A 21373-nucleotide genomic window follows, 5' to 3' on the forward strand; every position below is an offset into this window, starting at 1 on the left:
AGTTGTATGTTAGGTAAAAACATAGGCGTAACTTGACAGGGAAGGTAGGTATTTTCCTCCCACCAAAAAATTACAGTCTTGTTAAAATATACATTTAATTGTACCTTTATTCACCTCCTGGGAACTGAGAATCAAAGTAACGATTAAATGTTAAGATTTCGCGAAGTTCGATTCTACCCCTCGAAGTTAGGTCTCTAGTTACGCGCACGGGATAAAAAAAATATCTTCAATGTAAACTTAACGGTAAGCAAATACATGAAGGAACGAGTTAAAGTAAGAACAGGAGAAGAAATGACAGAGGGAAGTGAAATCGCCTAAATTATTAAGTATATTAGATTAATTGAGGCGCTCAAAATAATAACGGCAGATCCTAACCAAAGTTCATTTTGAGAAAAATGACATTATCTGTTTCATTTCCAAACTCAGGAGACTTAAAATTATAACGTATTTTTTTTAGGTTCTTTTAAATATGGTTTTTCAAATGTATCTACAAATTCTTGAACCACTGTGGTTAATAGTTTCATAGATTTTGTGCTGGTTACTAGGAAAAAATATACACAAGTGTAAAAATGGGGTAAAACTTATATACAAGAAGCAACCCTACCGAACACCATGCACCTCAGTCCCTACTGTACGCAGGATTTTCTTAATTCGGAGGAAGCTGGAATTTCACTTCACCGTAGCATGATACTTATAGGTAAACTTGTGCCTACTTTCGTCTCTGATTATTCTGTCCATTTTGTATGCCTTTCGAGGTTCATTTTTTCTCGATTAAATTAAACAAATAGGCATTCTGCTTATTACAGTCACGAAGGCCATAGAACTCTAAAAATAATGTGTCCTTCATATCGCCAGACAAACGTTGGAACATGCAAGTTGAATCAGGAAAGTTACAGCACTTCTCTAATATTCAGTGATGTAATCGCAGTAGGGATGTGACGAAGCTGAAAATTTACCGATGCCGATGTACTCACCGATAATTTTTGGAACCGATGCTGATATTTAACCGATTCCGATACATAAGATTATTAAACAGAAATGGGATGTTATTTTCAGCATGACAAAAATAAATTTGCTATGTACATTTCTATTGCATATCATATGTATATACACATATATTCTCAAGAGATGCGAATGTACATTTGCATCTACAAAATGTTATGTGAACCTTTAAGAAGAACATGGATTCTCAAGAGATTAAACATTAGTACACAAGCAGTTCTTTGAAATGCAAAATGAATTCCTGTTCTGCCAGATTCAACTTCAGAAACACGAGATTTGGAAGCACTTCAGGAAGTAACCTAATTACTTCTTCTCTTATCTCAAATCTGTTCAGCAACACTGAACACTCAATCACTGAATACTGATGCAGCAGGTATGCCCAAGTATTTTCTCAGCACTTGCTTCAGGTTTGAATATTCGTTGTTGAATTTCCAATACAACAGCAGATCCTGGTTCAGCAATGTACTGTTTTATTTCCGATTTATAGTTAGGTTGATCCTCTGAATGAGTTTGCAATAATGTTATTACAAAAACTCTACAATAATGACGAATCATAACCAAATTTTCAATAAATCTTATAAAACTAGAATATAAAACTTATTAGAAGGTAAAACTCTAGTATAATCTGTACCGGTTTAAATATCGGATTTTTGCCGATTCCGATACCGATGCCGATGTGTCAATTTCGGCCGATTTTCATACATCTGTAATCGGCTTCGGCACATCCCTACTTTAAGAAGAACATTGATTCTCAAGAGATTAAACATTAGTACACAAGCAGTTCTTTGAAATGCAAAATGAATTCCTGTTCTGCCAGATTCAACTTCAGAAACAATAGTTTTGGAAGCACTTCAGGAAGTAACCTACTTCTTCTCTTATCGTAAATCTGTTCAGCAACACTGAACACTCAATCACTGAATACTGATGCAGCAGGTATGCCCAAGTATTTTCTCAGCACTTGCTTCAGGTTTGAATATTCGTTGTTGAATTTCCAATACAACAGCAGATCCTGGTTCAGCAATGTACTGTTTTATTTCCGATTTATAGTTAGGTTGATCCTCTGAATGAGTTTGCAATAATGTTATTACAAAAACTCTACAATAATGACGAATCATAACCAAATTTTCAATAAATCTTACAAAACTAGAATATAAAACTTATTAGAAGGTAAAAACTCTAGTATTATCTGTACCGGTTTAAATATCGGATTTTTGCCGATTCCGATGCCGATGTGTCAATTTCGGCCGATTTTCATGCATCTGTAATCGGCTTCGGCACATCTCTAAATCGCAGTTTAAAAAAAGGACGCGGAAGATCTTATCTTGCTCTGAAATCGGTTAAAATCAGTAAAACGTACGTCGAATTGCATGTAAAAAGCAATGTAAAACATAACATCGCTAGGTAACGTAATGTTTAAAACACATAAACCACTTACCTCGCACAGTCCTGACTGTGTTGTTATACCAGAATCTCTGAAAAAGAAGGAAATGTCGTACGGTAATACCAAATAAGTTAAGGAATGCCTTCTGACACAGTGTATGTAATCTACACCTTTGCCATATTGTCTACAACGCCACCGAACTCGTAGCGGACATAAACAACAGCGCACACAGTTGGGATATGTCATTTTTTCACTGATAATATTTTCATTTTCCTTACGGACGAATTTTAAAGGTGGATTATGAGAGTTTTGGCATATCCCAATTCTTTTGATACTTCAGCATATGAAAGGCAGGGGGCAGCAGTATACCGTCATACTTGTACCTCAAAATTCGAGGTCGGTTGGGATCTGCCGTTATTATTCTGAGCACCTCAATTAGTAAAGAACACTTTCCGAAATAAAGGGGGTGTAAAACTGCAGGAGATAATGTAAATTGGCTAGGAGTAATGAGATTTCCGAACTACATTGCGTTGTTGGGATTTACAGGTACGCCTCTGATAAACACGAGAGATAAATTTATTCTCGAATTCTTCATCCTTTGCTTGATTCAATGATGTGGTTTATTTTACTTCGCTTTTCTGCATCTTTTTCTAATCGCGAAGATGAGGATGAGTGATGGTATGATGAATTCACGGTAAGGTAAAGTTCCGCGTGCATATAGCACCGCGCAATGAAGGAACATTTAGGGGATGTGGGGGGCATGGCTCCACACATTCTCGATCTCGGCAATTTTTGGAGGTGATGTAATAAGCACCACGCTCCGGCCGCCTTTACGCCCCAGGGTTGCACCCAGGTACCCATTGAGGCTGGGTGAGCACCAAAGCCGCTTTATGCGGGACAAGGCCGGAAAAAATTGACCTTAGATCGCCCACTCCGGGACTCTTTTTTTTTTTTTTTTTAAGGAATACCCCTATGAGATACTATCCCCTGACAAACACCCATGTCCTAATCGGGATTCGAACCTGGGACCCCTGAGCTAACCACTCCGCCACGGGGGCCGACAACTAGACCACCGCGCCTCCTATGCAACTGATGAAGGACACTAACAAAGAATACCCATTCACAGGTCAGGATTCGAACCCGGGACGCACTTCCATCCTTTATCCTCCAGCTTCCTTCGTCATGGTTAACCTAGCGCTATAAATAAGCGCAATAACTTAATCCGACGCGGTACAAAGTACCCAGTTGGATCAAAGTCCTTCACTGCACCTGAACCGTAGAATACGACCTAGGATGTCGCTACAAGATGTTCATCTTCCACACATCGCTAATTGCCCTCGGCGGAGGTTTTGGCTGCATTGGCTGGCGATGAACTCCAAGATAAAGGACACACGAGCCGTGGCAGGTCGCTCGTGCCTCCTAGTGCAGGGAAGAGGCCGCTATGTTCCACTGAGTCGCACGCAAGCTTTTTATATTTTAATATTTTATTTTCCTTATTTTGTGTCTGTTCCTCTAACCAGATTCACTTCTCAACTTGTTTTAATCCTTCTCATTCGCCATTTTAATTACGACGTCCCCTTGTAATCAAGGAATTCCGGGTTCGATCTTGGGTGTGATGGCACATTGCACAGTGGTTTGGATGCCACTTTGAATTATAGAGCCAGTCCCGATTAGCTTATTTGAGCATAATGGCCTTTCATTTTGATACATTTCTGTAAGATTCAATTACGAGCGTCTCTACATTATTGTATTTATCCTTTGGAAAATACAATTACACAAATGCAATATGAGCCTCCCCCATGGCGCAGTGGTAGCGTCATTGGCTTGTAAACAAGGGGTCCCGGGTTCGATACCCGATGGAGGCACATAGTGGTTCGGATTCCACTTTAAACTGTAGGTCCAGTCCCGATTAGCCTTACTCAAACCACCAACTCAAACCAATACAATATGTTGCGCCTCGCATACATTCAAATTTAATGACTAATGTGATTTTAAAATGAATGGGGAATTGTACAGTATAGATTTCCCACGGTGACAGGAATAGTGAATTATCCGAATAATTTCATACATGAAATAATTTTCTCAAAGAGCACGATGTAGTTTCCTTTCATGCCTGCGAAGTGTCCAGTAATTACCTTTCGCTCCACCCCCTTGGTCAGAGTCATCTGTCGGTAGACGTCTGAACTTGTAAGACTTGCAAAAAAACTATTTTAGCAAAGAATATTTTACATGGAATGATATATTGTTACAATGGGCCACACAATTTGAATAAATCAGAAACTAATATACTCTAGGAAGCAAGAAATTCCAGAAACGTGTATCTTTTCATTGTATTCAGAACTAACTGATTACCCGTCGTTGCTCGGGTATTTATTTATCCTAATCTTCCATTAGACAGGAAAATAATTAATTCTAGCTATTGTGTAAAATGTAACTAATTTTATTTACAGGTGTTTAAAAGTATAAGTACAGTATTCAAGTTTAATGTCATCGTGAATGTCACCAATTTACTTAGCAACTCCGAAAACTATGGATTCGACACTAATCTAGGTCGTTTTTTACATTTTATTTTTCACCCCTCTCACCCCCCCCCCCCCTTGCCGATAGATGATGAACTTGGAGTTGAACGGCATTCGTAGTGTCACTATTCATCTTAGTGACCTCGACGAAAACTATGGATTCCACACTAATTACGGTCATTTTCGATTATTATTACATGTCGTCCCCTTCCCACCCCACCCCTAGGGGTGACAGGGGTGTCTTACCCCCCACTGTATTTATTTCCATATTGCAAGTGATACGTGTACCAAGTTTGGTTGGAATTGCTCCAGGCGTTCGAGAGTTATGCCGGAACAAACATACATACATATGTACACACATACATCCATTTTTATATCTACTATAGAAGATGTAAGAGGAATGCCTAGCCTTGGAAAGCCCTTTATGGATGAGAAAAAATATTTTCCCCAGAAGCCGGCAAAGAAAGAGTTCGGGAAATTGTTCCTTTAAGGCCATGAAACAGATACGCGAAAGAGATTAAAGTGGAATTTGAATCACCGACACGTAACCCGCTCGGAAACGAACAAGTGAACTCTTCAATACAAGGCGTTAACGCTAACCACAAAGTTATCAGGGAATGACAAGTTTTGACGTACTTGCTGCATTTATACTCAATAGTTTTCAGTGGTGTCGCTTGAGCTTTATTGCTCTTTCTGTGGGATCAAAAGTAAACGAAAAACGTGTATTTCTGGTGAACTCCGGTGGGATGATCATGGCAATTAAAGATTTATCTTCTTCCTCATTCTTTCCACATTTCTATCTCCATTTTCATTAATTCCTACTTTTCTTCTTCCTGCCTTTTCGCTATACATTTTCTCTTTCTTGCTCTGTGTCCCTACATCTTTCTTACCTTCAGTTTTTCTCTCTGCCTCTTTCTTCTTTCCTTTTTCTATTTCAGTATCTCTTTCTGTCTTTCACCTTCTCTTGTTGTTGTATTCTGTTCCTCTATCGCTTTCTTTCTCTATCCTCTTCTTTCACTTTTCTTTCTTCATCTGCTCCCCATCACTTTCTTCTACCTTTCTGTTTCACTGTTTCTTTTTGCATTTCACTTTTTGTTCCTCTCTTTCTCTTCTGTCTCACTTTTCTTTGTTCCTCAGCCCTTCAATCTTTCTCACTCTCTTTGTCTTTCACTTTACTTTTTCTTCCTCTGTTCCTCTGTACATTTCTTATGCCCTTTCTCTGTTTCACTATTTCTTTCTGTTCCTCTGCTCTTCACTTTTCTTTCTTCTTTTTCTCTATCCTCAGTTTCTTCTTTCCTCTGTTTCTGAATCTCTTTTTTTCTTTCTCCCTCTGTGTCTCTTTACATTCCTTTCTTCATTTCTGTCATTCTTTCCATCTCTTTCCTTTCTTAACCTATGAGTGTGTCTGATTCTTGTTCAAATTCACGGCTGGGCAACTCGTCTTATTTGTGGAAGAGCGCTTTCGTATCCACGAGTGCAACTCAGATTGAGGAAGGTTAAAGTACGATTGAAAGAGGGGTGGCAGTGAACAGAGATGAGTGATAATGTGAGAAACTTGATGAAGGGAAGGAACAAACACAAGGTCGACTGACTATTTCTCATGTAGCGTACGTGAGCAACAAAATGAGCTAAGTGAAAGCCTTGTCCAGCTTCTCGAACTAACCCAAGCATTCCTAGCGTTGTTCAGATGGAGTACGACGAGTACCTACTACAGCTAATGAACGACGCCATTCACCAGAGGAAGTCGACCATTGCAACTTTTAGGGGAATGACACTGCTGGATATAGGGCTGACCCCTAAAAGGAAAAAGCGATTCCCACCCCTTCACGGAAATTATAAGCACGCCGCTGAGATCTGATCAATGCAGAAAACACTGATGGACAGAATAAATTATTATTGAGAGTTCAATTTCCTCTTTTTGAAACGGAAACCCTTTTTACGCCAATGGAAGTCACAATACGGTCAAATCCCTCCTGGCGCGGGCACTGAACTGGCGATACTAAAACAATAAAAGTGCAACGTTATTGAAGACGAAAGCTGGAGTGCCAAATGAATTTAATTAAACATTATGGTGCACCATAAAACCTAAAATTATCACGTCCATTAAAAGAGAGTAAAAATTGTATTTACGCTACACACAGCAACTTTACAGCTTGACACGTCCTTTCCCATTGCACTAATATTTATTGTTATTAATTATCTTTTCTCTTGTACAAATGTTTATTGTTCTTTAATCTTAATTTCTGTAATTTACCTATCACTGATAATGTCAGGATAGTGACTAACCTGTATATGCTTATCTTGTAAGGGCTGTTACCATGGCAATTACGAGTGTCTTTTGTCTTGACTTGGAAGTTCGGGCTGGGTTTTTTGAATCGAGTGATGAAGTTGAATTATAAGAAGTTTAATTTTTAATTTCTTTGAGTGACATGGATTATATGTTAGGCATATAAGTATTTAGTTTGAAAAGAAGTAAAATAGACTTTCTTTTTCTTAGTGCAAACTTAACTTTGATTTGTATTTGGTTTGAACAAGGAAGAGAGATATTATCCCATACCCTGCACCCATTCACGTGTATGCTTTCGAGTCTTTCATGTAAATTTATTATTTGCTCTGGTAGTTAAATCATGTTCTTTTGACCAAAGAACGTGTCAAGCTTCAAATGTGTAACTTTCACTGATCAAAACAAGATGGCGTTCAGCATCATCAGGAGAGGAGGGGGGTCAAATAAAAATAAAGCGTTCTGAAGTGAGATATACGAATATATATTTAAAACAGTGACATTGTATTTACGGGTGCTCGAAAATTAGTGAAAGAGAGAATACGAGAAGGAAAGAGAATAAAGGAAACATGAAAAACCAGGGAGAGAAAATGCAATGAAGGAAATAACAAGAGAAGAAGTAAGCAAGGTGAAACAGATACTGATATAATAGTCGTTGCCAGAAGTATTTGTAAGAGGGTCTGGCAATTAATAACATTTGAATAATAGAAAAATGACAATAATAAATAATTATCATGGTTCATTCATTGCTCTAGCCCAGGGGCAGGTTTTTCCACGGAACCTCCATGCTGTGATTTTCAGCCCTTCGCTTTGTAGCAGTGTGGAACCCATTTATATTGATGTCGTCAATAATTAGGTATCTTTTATCATGGTGGTGATTATTATTACGAGTAATAACTATTAAAAACTGATAAACAAAATTTATTCCAATTTTTTTCTTTTTGTTGTATCCTTTCCTCCTCGATTTACCAGATGAGTGAATATCCAACACAAAATTTTTCTATTATTATTACTATTTACATTTCGTACAGTTACTGAAATATATAGCCATTTTACTTTATCATTAACTTTTACACGCTTCGTCCAACAATACGCTTTAAGAAAGTTAGGTAGAAATTTTAACCCAAAAGCTTATATTGCCTGACTTCTCAATATAAATTTTAACCCAAAAGCTTATATTGCCTGACTTCTCAATATAAAATTTCATCTTTGGAATTTTGAAAACCGTCGCACCATTTATTACTTTCAAATGGTAGAATATGGAATCGTAAACTGGTTTCTGTATTTTACACTCAATTTTTCCGATCTCAAATACCTTTTCCTTTTGGAATACCAACTACACTCTGTAAAAAAAAAATAGCATCACTGTATTCTTATTACGGATGTTGACAATTTTGAGTTTCGCATGCATGCATCTTTCTTGCACAACTTGAAATCAATTGATTGAAGTATTGGTCTGGATTCACTGCGTAGTGTGGTGTTATTCTTATGTTGATTTAGTGTTTGGAGTGTCCGCTAGAGGGTGTTGCAATCAGTTACTGCTGCAAGGCTTTGTAATCAATTGTCAGGAATCTGTAAAACGATTGTTAGTAGTGCAACTTGTGACGTGTTTTATGTTGCAACTACATGTTCATTATTGTCAGTTTGTATACGTTATCATATTTGTGAAGTGTTCTGGTGCTGTGTAGTGTATTTGAGCGTGTTTTCTCGAAAGAAATGGGCAGAAAGTGTGACATTTCACCACGTAAGCAAGGAATGGTTCTTCCTTTAAATATGGATGGTCCATTCTCAGAGAAAAATTGGTCGACAACTTCAAATGCATCAATCCACAGTTAGCCGCTGCCTGCAAAAGTAACAAGAACATGGAAAATCATCACTGAGAAGTCACTGTGGCAGAAAGAAAAAGACATCACCTTGACTGGATGGTATGATAAAGGACATGGCACTGAAGAACAGATGAATGAGTTCACGCCAAATTGCACATAAACTTCAAAATAAGGTGGGAGTTAATCTTACTCATGCTACTGTAGTATCCCGACTAAAGAAACAGGGTGTTTCTAAACACGTCCCACGTAAAAAACCCAGACATACTGACGCACATGCAAAAGCTAGACATGAGTTTGTCACACGTTATGGCGCATGGAATGATGCAGATTGGGAAATTGTGATATTTTCTGAAGAAAAACGATTTAAATTGCTGGGGAATGACAGCTCAGTTAAACTGTGGATGCGGAAGGGAGAAGAACTTGCAAAATCTTGTATTTTAGAAACTCAGAAGTTTTGTGGCAGTGTTATGATTTGGGCATGTTTCTCTGCAAAAGGGATTGGTAGGATGCATTTTGCACATGGACCGTTAAGGCTGATCAATATCTGGAAATCCTGAATCGGAAAGTTCTACAAACTGCAGGAGATCATTTTTCTGGACAGAATTTGGACTACTTTATTTTTCAAGACGATAATGAAACCTGTCACCATGTTCAGGTGGTGAATAACTGGTTTCATGATATGAATATTGAAAGACTTTGGTGGTCACCCAACTCTCCAGACATGAATCCTATAGAAAACCTGTGGGCTATGATGTGCAAAAAACTTGGTAATCAGACGTACAGGTCAAAAGAGGAACTTATGGCAGCAATTGTACATGTTTGGAATGAAATTGAGGTCGAATATTGTCAAAATCTCATTCATAGCATGCCTCGAAGGTTGGAAGCACTTAGGAAGGCCAGAGGTGGCCACACTAAGTACTAGTCAATGTATTTACTTACTATCATTTCAAATTAACATATCATGATGCATTTAAAACCTTTGTTCAATCTTTTTACTTGTAAAAATTGTCTTTGTGCGAAAACGTTCCACAAGCTACATTTGCAATAATTTTGATATTAGTTCTGTCAAGTGCATTATGTACGTAACTATGACTTAAATAATAAAAATATATTGTACAGATATAGTGTTTTATATAATTGTTAGGAAAACAAATCGACAAGTCGAATTAAATCAATAAAACAACTGATAATTCACGAGCGAAATGCTGACGACCAAAAATAATGAAGTGATGTTATTTTTTTTTTACAGAGTGTAACTGAACTTTACAACAAATGTTTTACTTTTTTATGAATTGAAATGATCGATGCAAATCTCCAAGGGGTGGGGAGAGGGGGAGCGATAAACGGACAGGTTTACCCCCCCCCCCCCCCCCGACGTGCATGCCTGAGAAATAGTAATGAAAGGAAAGGCAGAAAAACTAAAATTGGGAAAGGTTACAAGAGAAAATTAGCACAAAATTCCAAAGCGAAGGAAGTGACCTTCCTTGATCCTCTCTGGGGAAACCCGTTTCTTTAAGTTCACTTCATGCACATATAGGCTAATCGGGACTGGACTTACAGTTTAAAATGGATCCGATCCACTCCAAAGGGTATAGGACCCTGGTTTCCTTGATTACAAAGGACGACGTCTACTATTATGCCATCGGGGAGGTCCTGTTGGTTGGGTACCCGCGGTGTCGATGTTGATCTTGTCTCTTTCGCATGAATCACTTTGCAAAACAGCCTCTGATGTTGAAATTCGTAAGGAGCGTAGCTGATATGCAAAATGATAAAGACAAAAGCTGCACGAGTCATTCCTTTATCTTGATTTAATTATCTTATAGATCTCAGAGGCAACACGTAAACAAGTATAGCTTATCTTCCTTTCCTAGTTGATGAGCAATTGGCTCAGTGGAATACAGTATTCCGATTTGGTATTACGCATGTAGTGCTAAGATGAAACAATCAATAGAAAAAATACAAAACAGATTTATCACATTTATATAATAAACATTCAAGCTATTCAAATACTATTATGAGTATGATAACCTGCTGAATCACCTAGAAATAGACAGACTTGATGTCAGAGCTGAAAAGCGAATTATATCTTATATGGAAGGAATCTTGGAGGGAAATTATATGGTACGAAAACTCCTTCGTATGATATGGCTTAAGGTGAAATCATACAATTTGAGAGGAAATAGCGAATTATTATGTTTTGATAAGAACTACAAAAATAACAAGTATGTTCTGTATCTCATAAACAGTTATAATTCGAATACCGTGAGATAGATATTGATAATGTTGTTAAAACAATTTCAACTTCATATATAAGGATAACTATTTAAGAAATATTTTATAGTTCTATAGTTGAAATGTAACAATTGTATATTCTTTAATGCATTTTTAAAATTCTTGTAGTTTTAGGTTATGTTTGCTAAATATTTTGAAATGTTTTCTTGTCCAATATTGTGGTTTTAGATATCTTGTAATATGTAACCTTGTAACATGTAATACTGCTGTATTAAGGCTGAAAAGCTGTTCTCGGCAGTTTAAAAACACTTTTAAATAAATAAATAAATAAATATAGAAGTCCCTAAATTGGCTGAATCGGAAAAGTTGTGACTAACTATCGGCCACAAGGAGACTCGTTATTCACGAGATTTAACCACCTGGTTTGCCAACGTAAGCTGCAAGTTGTCATTGGACGATGACAACCCGTAGCAGAAATAGTAAGGCAATCACCAAAAGACGGTTGATGTCAGCATTTCCGTCACCCCATACTTTCTATTTCGTTGCTATTAACACGCACATCTATATTTATTTCTTAGCACAGTTTAATAACTTCAAACTTCATGTCATGATCGTAAATTAATAGTACAAAATGTTAAAACATATTTGTAACTTGGAAAATACAACTCCATGTGTTCAATATTGTTTACTGTTATTTGTAGCGTACGATTGTTCCACGTAATTTCATGACTTGACTTTCTGGAAGTAATGTTCTTCACCACTTCACAAATAATTCCTCCTGATTCTGCAAATAATGACTACAGGTCAGGGAATGATGAGAAATTATTTCATAATAATTACTTTTTAACTACAATACCGAGTATGACAAATATTATTACACAGATAAAAATTCTTGCTTGATATAACAAAAGAAAAGAAGTTTCCGGCAACCAAACATTTGTTCAAATAGGCGACAAATGATGGTTCACCAGATCCCAATTTCTTAGTAATTTGTTTAGAGTTAGCAAAAAATTGGTATATATTAAGAATACCGGAAGTATCTCCGATTACTTTGAAATTCGGCATACTCACTAATTTTGGCCTCGTAATCACGAATCTGCAGTTAAAAATTGGCGGTCACGTCTAGAAATTGGGAAATAAGCTTGTCAATTACCGCTATGCAATAACATGGAAACCATGTTTCTCGCATGTGAGAAAAAGGCGTCTTGCGTAAAGTTGAAAAATATGTTTACCCCACGAACCATTCACGTAAGGTTAGGTTAGGTTAGCTTAGGCAAGCATAGTAAACATTAAGGGTGATCGTAAACATAGTTTTGAAACGCTAATCATTGCAAAAAATAGTTTGTTTTCTTCATAAATCAATGGTGTTTACTCCGTTCACGGACCCACTTTTTCGACTTATTTTGCAATTTCTAGACGTGACAGCCAAATTTTAACTGCAGATTCATGATTACGAGGTCAAAATTAGTCACTATGCCGAATTTGAGAGCAATTAAAGATACTTCTGGTATTCTTTATTTGCTATAAAAAAATAGTCAAAATTACCGAATTTAGTAAGGGCTAACAAGATATTTATGACTATCAACAAGTTTAACCAAACGTGTGTTCTTAATTCAATCAACAAATAAGCTTTAATATATTCGTACTTACATTTTAAAACATATTTCATTGAGGTATCTCTCTATTACTATTTGCACCTTTCGTGTACAATATTTTACGTTTCGTATGTAGTGGACCAAAGGGAAACGAAAGTTTTCAAAAACCTTGATAATGTCTGAAACCGTGCAGCTTTCACGTTACTAATTGGACACGATTTGTTGTTTAATTCTGAGTAGGAAAGTTCAAATATCTTTCTGATGTGTATTAAAGGATATCCTGCAATAAACCTGAATTTGATTCTTCAGCTTCTGAATGGGCCGATAAGTATGGCAATAGCTACTTTTCCTCAGGTTCGATAGAGATATCGATATTAATCGAGTAATAAACGGCAGCTGTGTGATGCTTTACGTGCAAGTGTGCTTGTAATGAATTCCAATTTGCATCCTGGATGGCTAGAATGGGCAAGTGCATCGCAAATTGTAGACGTATCAATAAATAAAAAATAATAATGTACCAAAATTACTGCATTTTTACGAGAATTTGAAAATAGGAATATAATTATTTATGACAATCCATGCATAACTATCTATAAACTATCCTTTTCAATATTTACTCCAAATAAGCAGTGACAATGTCACGGTGGGGAGGGGTAAAGGCGGGTGATCTCGCAATCGACCAGTCCAAATCCCCTAGGAAACCTCATATTTAGGAGTATAATAAATGTGCATATATTTTGATATGACGTTGTTACAGTCAAGGTAACGATAAAGTTCTCCGTGCATGTAGCACCGTGATATGCACATTTAGGGGATGGGGGGGGGGGGGGTAGTGCCCCACACATTCTCGATCTCGGCCATTTTGGAGGTGACCTGATCAGCACTACTCTCCAGTCGCCTTTACCCATTGATTTGAGGCCTAAACAAGTCATTACTGTATCAAAATCCCACCTAATACTATACTTCTCTTTTCTGTCACTCTCGGCTAATCGCGAAGGTGAGGATAATTGATGATATGATAAAATTGATGAAGGGACACTCACAATGAACACCCATTCCCAGGCCGGGATTCGAACCCGGACAATTTACCGAGCAATACTTGTGCATCACGCTGTACTGCTTACTCTCTGCGAAGCGTCATTATAGCAAGACGCGTTATCGGTGTAGGAAACGACGACAAACTCGCAGCGGTCGCATCTCGTCTCCGGGCGACCGTGACGCGTTGCCGTCGCCATGGCAACGGCCTGTGACGTAAGGCGCGGGGACGCGCTCGCTTGTTTTTCCTGCTACGTAGGCCAGTCGTGCTGAGAGGCTGTAGTGTTACGGAAGAGACCTGGCAAGCGACCTACAAGTGAAATTATCAACGCACCACGGCACGGCACAACGCAACGTAAGTACACGTCTTTTTCACTTTCTACGTTCGTGATGTCTCGCAGCTGATTCAGCCCGCAACGACGAAGCAATGTGAATTTCGAGCTGTGGTAGTTGGATTTAGGACCGGTTCGATTCTATTCATGTTTCCCATATGGGACTGTTGATCGCGTTGCAAAATAGACCCTCAAAATATGTTAAATTACCTGTAAAATCTGAATCGAAACATGGCAGTATTACCACACGAATACTAGATCTTTGTATTTCCAGAACGTTAAGCTTACAGCAGTTATCAGGTCATAATGTTCAACCAACTCACGTTGATAACAAACCAGCTTTTTCGAGTTCGCATTGTGTTAAAGCATGTACTCGTTTCATCCACAGTTTTCGTAAACTGGTTGAAAATACGTCACACCGGCATTGTTTCCCAAAACCTAGATTCTATAATTAGCTTCCTTGCGCAATCATTTAAATAGCAACGCAACCTTCGTAAGGTTTTTTAACCTGCTTATTTCTCAACCTGAGTGACAACATACATTCTTTAAAAATATAATATTCTGTTCGAAGTCGAAAATATAACCCAGTTAAATTTCAAGTACACACTTAGACTTTCATTTTCTGAGACAAAAGGTAGGTAATTTATTTTGCTTGTCTCCGTGGCCAGCGTCAGATGCTACGAAGTTCGAGGTCCCAGTTTCACATCCTGGTTGAGACATGAATGTATCATTGTGTTTGTCCAATCTCATCAGTGCAATATATCACTGCACAGACCTAGCGTGTAAAGATAATTTAATTTTATTTTAAAGACGTGACACTACACGCAAATGCTTATTTATAGCGTCCTACATGTTACATTAAATTTTACACAATATATAGGAGTGAAAAATAGAAAACCTTATAATAAAAATACGCTGAAATAAAAACAAAACATCGAAATTTGATAACATTAGAGTTCTGAAAGGTATGAACAATGGATGGAATGATAATAAAATATAAATAATGCGACAAGGCAAAAATAGAAAATAGCAGAACTAAATAATAATATTAAATCTCACACACTATATGAGAAGAATCAAGATAGTAGAAATAATGGAAAAGTACAAAAATAGAAAATAGCAAACCGGCAAATAATATATACATATTGACATAGTCTTTACCGTTTACATATGCTTTGTAAGATATCTACCGTGTCCTTTGATTTTGTAATTTCGTTAAATAACTTAAGACATCGTACGATTTTTTCTATCCTGTTCAACTCCTCATTTCGACGCTACGAAGCCTCTAAAACGTATTTTTGTCCTGAATATTTGGAACAACGCCGCGCAGACTCACAGTTGTAACTAATGGATCAATTGATATGATTTGGTTTAATTTGCTTCACTTCTCTGCCACTTTCGGCTAATCGCCAAGATGAAATGAGTGGCGAAATTGTTGAAGGGACACTTAACAAAGAGCACAATGCTCAAGTAGGGATTCGAAGCCAGGACCTGCGCTGTTCTAGCGCTCCGTGCGGTCGGCCCAATAATGGATTAACTTAGTAATTAAGATACATCACGTGTAACCTGTTTATACATAATGAGATACAGTTGGATCTATGAGTATTACCGTGCAAATTGTCCATCAGCATGTTCGTGCACTTTATTTGATCCACTAAGAGCTTCAAGAATAAAAAGAAAACTTGAAACAAGCTGTTGACAACTTCTTCACCAGCATACATAAAAATCCATCGCTTAAAAACACATAGGATGTAAGAGAAAAATTAATGAAAATAGTCATGGACAATTTGCACGGTAATACTCATGGATCCCACTGTACATATCCGCTTGGTCTAGGGCCTCCCCCATGGCGCACTGGTAGCGTCATTGCCTTGTAATCAAGGGGTCCCGGGTTCGGTACCCGGTGGAGGCACAAGTGGTTCGGATCCCACTTTAAACTGTAGGTCCAGTCCCGATTAGCCTTACTGTGCATAAAGTGAACTTAAAACACCAACTCAAACCAAAACCGCTTGGTCTAAATAAGTCAATTTAGCTTTCAAATATCATGCAATAAAGTTTACCAAAGTCTCGAAAGTGACCGAGAATTTCAGACAATGAGTCTCGTCTTGATTTTAACTGAGTCAGTTCACTTCTTTATCTCGGTTCGAAGCTCGAATATGATCTCGTACTTACAGGGGCGAAGCTGTAAGCTCACACGGGCCATGGCTTCTCTGTCAAAATATAGTAGGCAAGGTCGTAATAAAAAATAAATTAAATGATAGATATATTGAGAACTTTGCTTGTTGCTTGTTTTAAATTCTGTTATTAAAATCTTGTTATTACCATTGGACTGCCAATTCTAACTAAAGAACGGATTTTTAATTATTTTGACATTCATAAAAAAACATCCCCTGTGATAACAATATTAATATTTTATTTTTTAAATATACTTACATATTTCAGTCTCTTTTCTACATAGTTATGTACCATGGCCGTAGGCAGGAAAAAATTTCGGGGGAGGGGTTCATTCATAATTGTTCCCATGGGCGTCGCCAAAAATTTGAATAATAGAAATAATAACAATAATTGTACAATAATAATTAAAATTTCATAATAAAACAATTTTATTCCATAATAATAATACTAATAATAATTATATTATTGTTATATCCTTGAGGGGGCTTACTCAATCCAGCAGATGAGTGAATATCCAGCACAAGTCTCTCTTTTTTTTTACGTTTCATACAGTGTGTACTGAAATGCACAATTATTATACTTCATCATTAAACTTTAGATACATTCAAGAGAAAGGCTTTAAAAGTTAGATGGAAATTTTAGTATAAAGCTTTTGTTGTTTGACTTTAAAATTAAAGTTTTGGAATTTTAAAAAGTGTCGAACCAGTTATTCTTTTTAAAAACTTAGCCTGGTGCATGGATTGTAACCTCAATCGCGAACGTAATGCTCTACAAAACTGGAGATCCTAGGTTTGAACTCCTATGAAGGGGGATTTTCGACTTTATCGGACAGGGAATTTAAAAGCTGGAAAGGGAATTTTGGGACAATCATAAGGGAATCTTCAGTGTACATTCCATGTGACGCAGGAACAACACTGGAAAGATGACAGCAGAAGTGAAAATGGAGGGGTCGCGGGTGGGCTACGATTCTGAGAATAAATCCTGTTTCACTCAAGTTTCAGAATTCCAAATGTATGAAAATCGTTTCAACATTGTCTCCATGTATTTTTGTGATGCTTCGAAAAGAAATTGAAAATTTGTTACAGATTTTAGTTTCTGAACTTCCATTAATCCAACATGTCAGAAGTTTCGGGGGGGGGGGTTGAATCCTAGAAACCCCCCTCTAAATACGGCCATGTTATGTACATATTTCGCCGGGTGTTGGTTGCTTAAAATCCCTACTTAATTCTTTGATTAACCCTGACTTAGTCTCTGATTGGAACCTAATAAGTAGGGAGCGGAAGTTGATGACCTAAAAAATAGAGGTATATAACCTATAGAATGTCCTAAAAAATGGGGAAAATGACGTAAAAAATGCAAAAAAAAAATGACCATTAAATTTGTTAGTTTCAGGTTAAAAATTAAAATGAAAAGGAAATTAAACAAATGTAATCTTTCCTTCAAAAATAATAAAGAAAGGCACCAAATGAAAGCACATGGAAATGCAATTAAAATATGCAACGAGGATTTCCAATGGAAACAACCGAATAATTTTAAACAATTTAGTGAAAAAGCTCGTAAATTGCAATCCTGCGAGATATACCATATAGGCCTATGTTCTCCTTGGTGAAAAGACTCAAGAATATTACCAAAATGAAAGAAGTGACAAAATATGACGAAACAATACACCGAATATTGCGAAAAATGACGGGAAAATGCCGAAAATTGGGGGAAATGACCCAAAACCTGAAAATTGGCAAATAATTTTAAAAAAATTACTTTAAAATTTCCTTTTTTGGGTTCTAGACGAAGTGTAATATTGTGTATATTTAATGGGCATCGTGTCAGAGATGTCAGAAAAAGGATGGCATTTCATCAACTTCCGCTCCCTACTCTTAAGTTATTTAAAATATTGTTAGATGTTTTGAACAGGGAGATATACTATCACCATATCTATTTATAATCCTATTAGATGAAGTAATAAAGGAATGCCATATAAAAATGAAACAATTTCATGTAGGATACTGGAATATGAAATCAATTAAACTAACAGAGCTCATATACGCTGATGATATTATACTAATAGCTAATACACAGGCTAGTTTACAATATAACCTAAATATTCTTAATGAAGAATTAAAGAAAAAGAATATGGAAATAAATACGGAGAAAACTAAAACAATGATAATTAGCAGAGAAAAGACAAACCATAAGTTAAAACTGAATAACAAACCTTTAGAACAAGTGACAAATTTCAAGTATCTTGGAGTAATTATAAACAGTCAAGGAAAAGAAGAGGAAGAAATAAGAGATAGAATCATGAAGACAGGAAAGCTATATCAAATGATAAACCGAGGATTTATAGGCAAAAAAGAAATATCTACCCAAACAAAATTCACTGTATATAAAACAATTTATATACCAACACTTACATATAGCAGTGAAAATTGGACAATGACTGGAAAACACCTGCAAAATGTACAAACAATGGAAATGAGGTACCTTCGAAGAATAAGTGGGAAAACCAGGAAAGATCGGATAAGGAATCAAACCATCCGGCAATCTTTAAATGCTCAGCCACTACAAGAAACAGTTGAACGTAATCAACTCGGATGGTTCGGCCATTTGAGCAGAATGAGTGAGACGAGACTGCCAAAACAGATATGGGAAGCACGTCCACAAGGAACAAGACCAAAAGGAAGACCAAGAAAGACATGGAATATGAGTGTCAAAGAGATTTTGGAGAAACGAAGCATAAGATGGAAAGAGGCACAGGAAAAGGCGATGGACAGAAACGTCTGGAGAACTCTCTGTAACCCCTCGACACCGGCAGGTAGAAGAGGACGCGACTAAGTAAGTAAGTAAGTAGATGTTTTGAATCTTTCATGTTCCAGTAACTATTTGGTTAGAGAGCTTGCCACACACATAAAGAAATATCCTTGATAAGTGAAAGCGAAGAGAGTGCAATTATATTTTGGCTTAAGAAACAAAACACAAAAAAAAAAAACGTACATAAACACTTGCGGGTTAGTTTTTGCTGGGTTTCAAAGGAGAAAGTGATTAGCAAATAGAAGTTTCTCAAATGTGAGGCCCAATAAACTTTGTTCTTTCTTACGCGTAATTGAAATTTCATCACATTCCGGTGTGAATTATTAATTTGATCTCTACATGTGTACTGTGCATAAGAAGATTGCATAGTATGATCTTGGGCAATACGTAGCATGGAACCAAAGCTGTTTATGGAGTAGGGGCGTAGCCGATGGGTGGGCAAGGTGGGCAGCAGCCTACCAAATAGCGTACATGAGACTAACTAACTAACTAACTCTCTAGCCTTCTTAAACCCGAAGGTTCATGGCTGCAGCAACACAGGCCTTCCATGTGTCCCTATCTTGAGCAAGATCTATATACTCTTTCCCATCCCTACCGACTTCCCTTAGGTCCATCTCAACGTTGTCCCTCCATCTTCGTCTTGGCCTTCCTACAGGTCTCTTACCATCAGGTTTCCCAACAAGAATCCTGTAAACTCCTCTTTCCTCTCCCATTCGTGCCACATGGCCTGCCCACCTAAGTCTTCTTGATTTAATTATTCTAATAATATCTGGACATGAGTACAAATTATGTAGTTCTAAATTATGTAACCTTCTCTACTCACCTGTCTCCTCATCCCTTTTAGGTCCAAAGATTTTCCTAAGGATCTTATTTTCAAATACTCTCAATTTATGTTCCTCTTTCAATGTAAGGGACCAAGTTTCACACCCATATAATACTACAGGCAAAATTACGGTTTTGTATATTTTAACTTTTAGTTTCTTAGATATTAAACGAGAACATAAAAGTTTATGAAGAGAGAAGTAACATGCATTTCCTGAATTGAGCCTACTTTTTATTTCCTCTTTAATAGAATTTTCATTTGTTAATATTACTCCTAAGTATTTGAATTTGGAAACTGGTTCAAACGAGTTGTTATCAATAATTAGATTTTGATTATTACCTAATACTTGGTTTCGCCCTGTAAGCATATATTTAGTTTTCTCTTTGTTAACTTCCAAATCTATCTCATGAGAAATATTCAGAATTAATTGTAGATGTTTATTATTTTAATAGCAAGCATTACAGACATGATATAGCCTACATGTTGGGATCGTCTCTGTTTAGAATCCTTACACATGCCCAATATAAAATTATACTTATACAAATACCGATGCCGATGTACCGGTTGGAATTTATCTAGCGATACCAGCCGATCCTTTTCCGGCATATTGTCTTTCACAGGGTCCGCAAAAATGCCACGCGACACTTTCACGGAATTGAATTATCCTGGAAATTATGCAAAATTCGAAGTTTATTTTTATTTTGCTCCAATTTTGCACAAAAAACTATGTTTTGTGATTACGTAACATCTATTTTAATATTCTGATACAAGTATTGGATATTCTAAACCAAATTTCTTGGTAAATTGATGCATATAATTGGAGAATAATATTTACACACCAATATTGATCAATATTTTGAATCGGTATCGGTGGGAATCGGTAAAAGTATCGGTATCGGATCAGCTCTACTTAGATTTTCTTTAATTGATTCAATGTGACTTAGATGAAGTAGCAGTTTGTGACTTATGTACCTTTTCCCGAAGACTCTAGAATTATAATCGAGCAGAAGGATAGAGAGAGAGAGAGAGAGAGAGAGAGCAAGGGATAATAGAATTAGACAAAACTACAGAAAGTAATAGAATGAGATAGATAAAGAGGGACAATAATGAGAAAGGAAGAAACGCGGAAGAAAGAAATAAGTATAGATAAAGAAATAAAAGAGCGAGAGAGAGAGAAACTTTTTTGGAACTCACTGCCCCTCGAAATCCCGAACTCGTCTTCAACATATGTCTTTAAGACACAATTAAAACATTTTTTATTATGCACAAATAGTTAGCACTCTGGTACAAGCTTATACACGTTAGTGAAACACTTATAAGTGCAGAGAAACACTGAAAACCCTTATTCACATTAATATTTCAAA

At 36.8% G+C, this 21373-nt stretch overlaps 1 protein-coding gene across 2 annotated transcripts in view; it reads left to right on the forward strand.

Annotated features, from left to right (window-relative positions):
* qtc (GRIP domain-containing protein quick-to-court) overlaps positions 1 to 21373 on the forward strand; it is a 175066-nt gene that overhangs the window by 39596 nt on the left and 114097 nt on the right. Inside the window, exon 1 of one of the 2 annotated variants that reach the window (XM_083115623.1) lies at positions 14123 to 14226. The exons of the other annotated variant lie outside the window; for it this stretch is intronic. The gene's annotated coding sequence lies outside the window, so the exon portion shown is untranslated. Of the gene's footprint in view, positions 1 to 14122; positions 14227 to 21373 lie in introns of those variants that run through there. 2 annotated transcript variants of the gene reach the window in all.

The sequence above is a fragment of the Lepisma saccharinum genome, chromosome 30 (genome assembly GCF_977018435.1).
Source record: "Lepisma saccharinum chromosome 30, izLepSacc3.1, whole genome shotgun sequence".
In the NCBI taxonomy this organism is placed as follows: Eukaryota; Metazoa; Arthropoda; class Insecta; order Zygentoma; family Lepismatidae; genus Lepisma; species Lepisma saccharinum.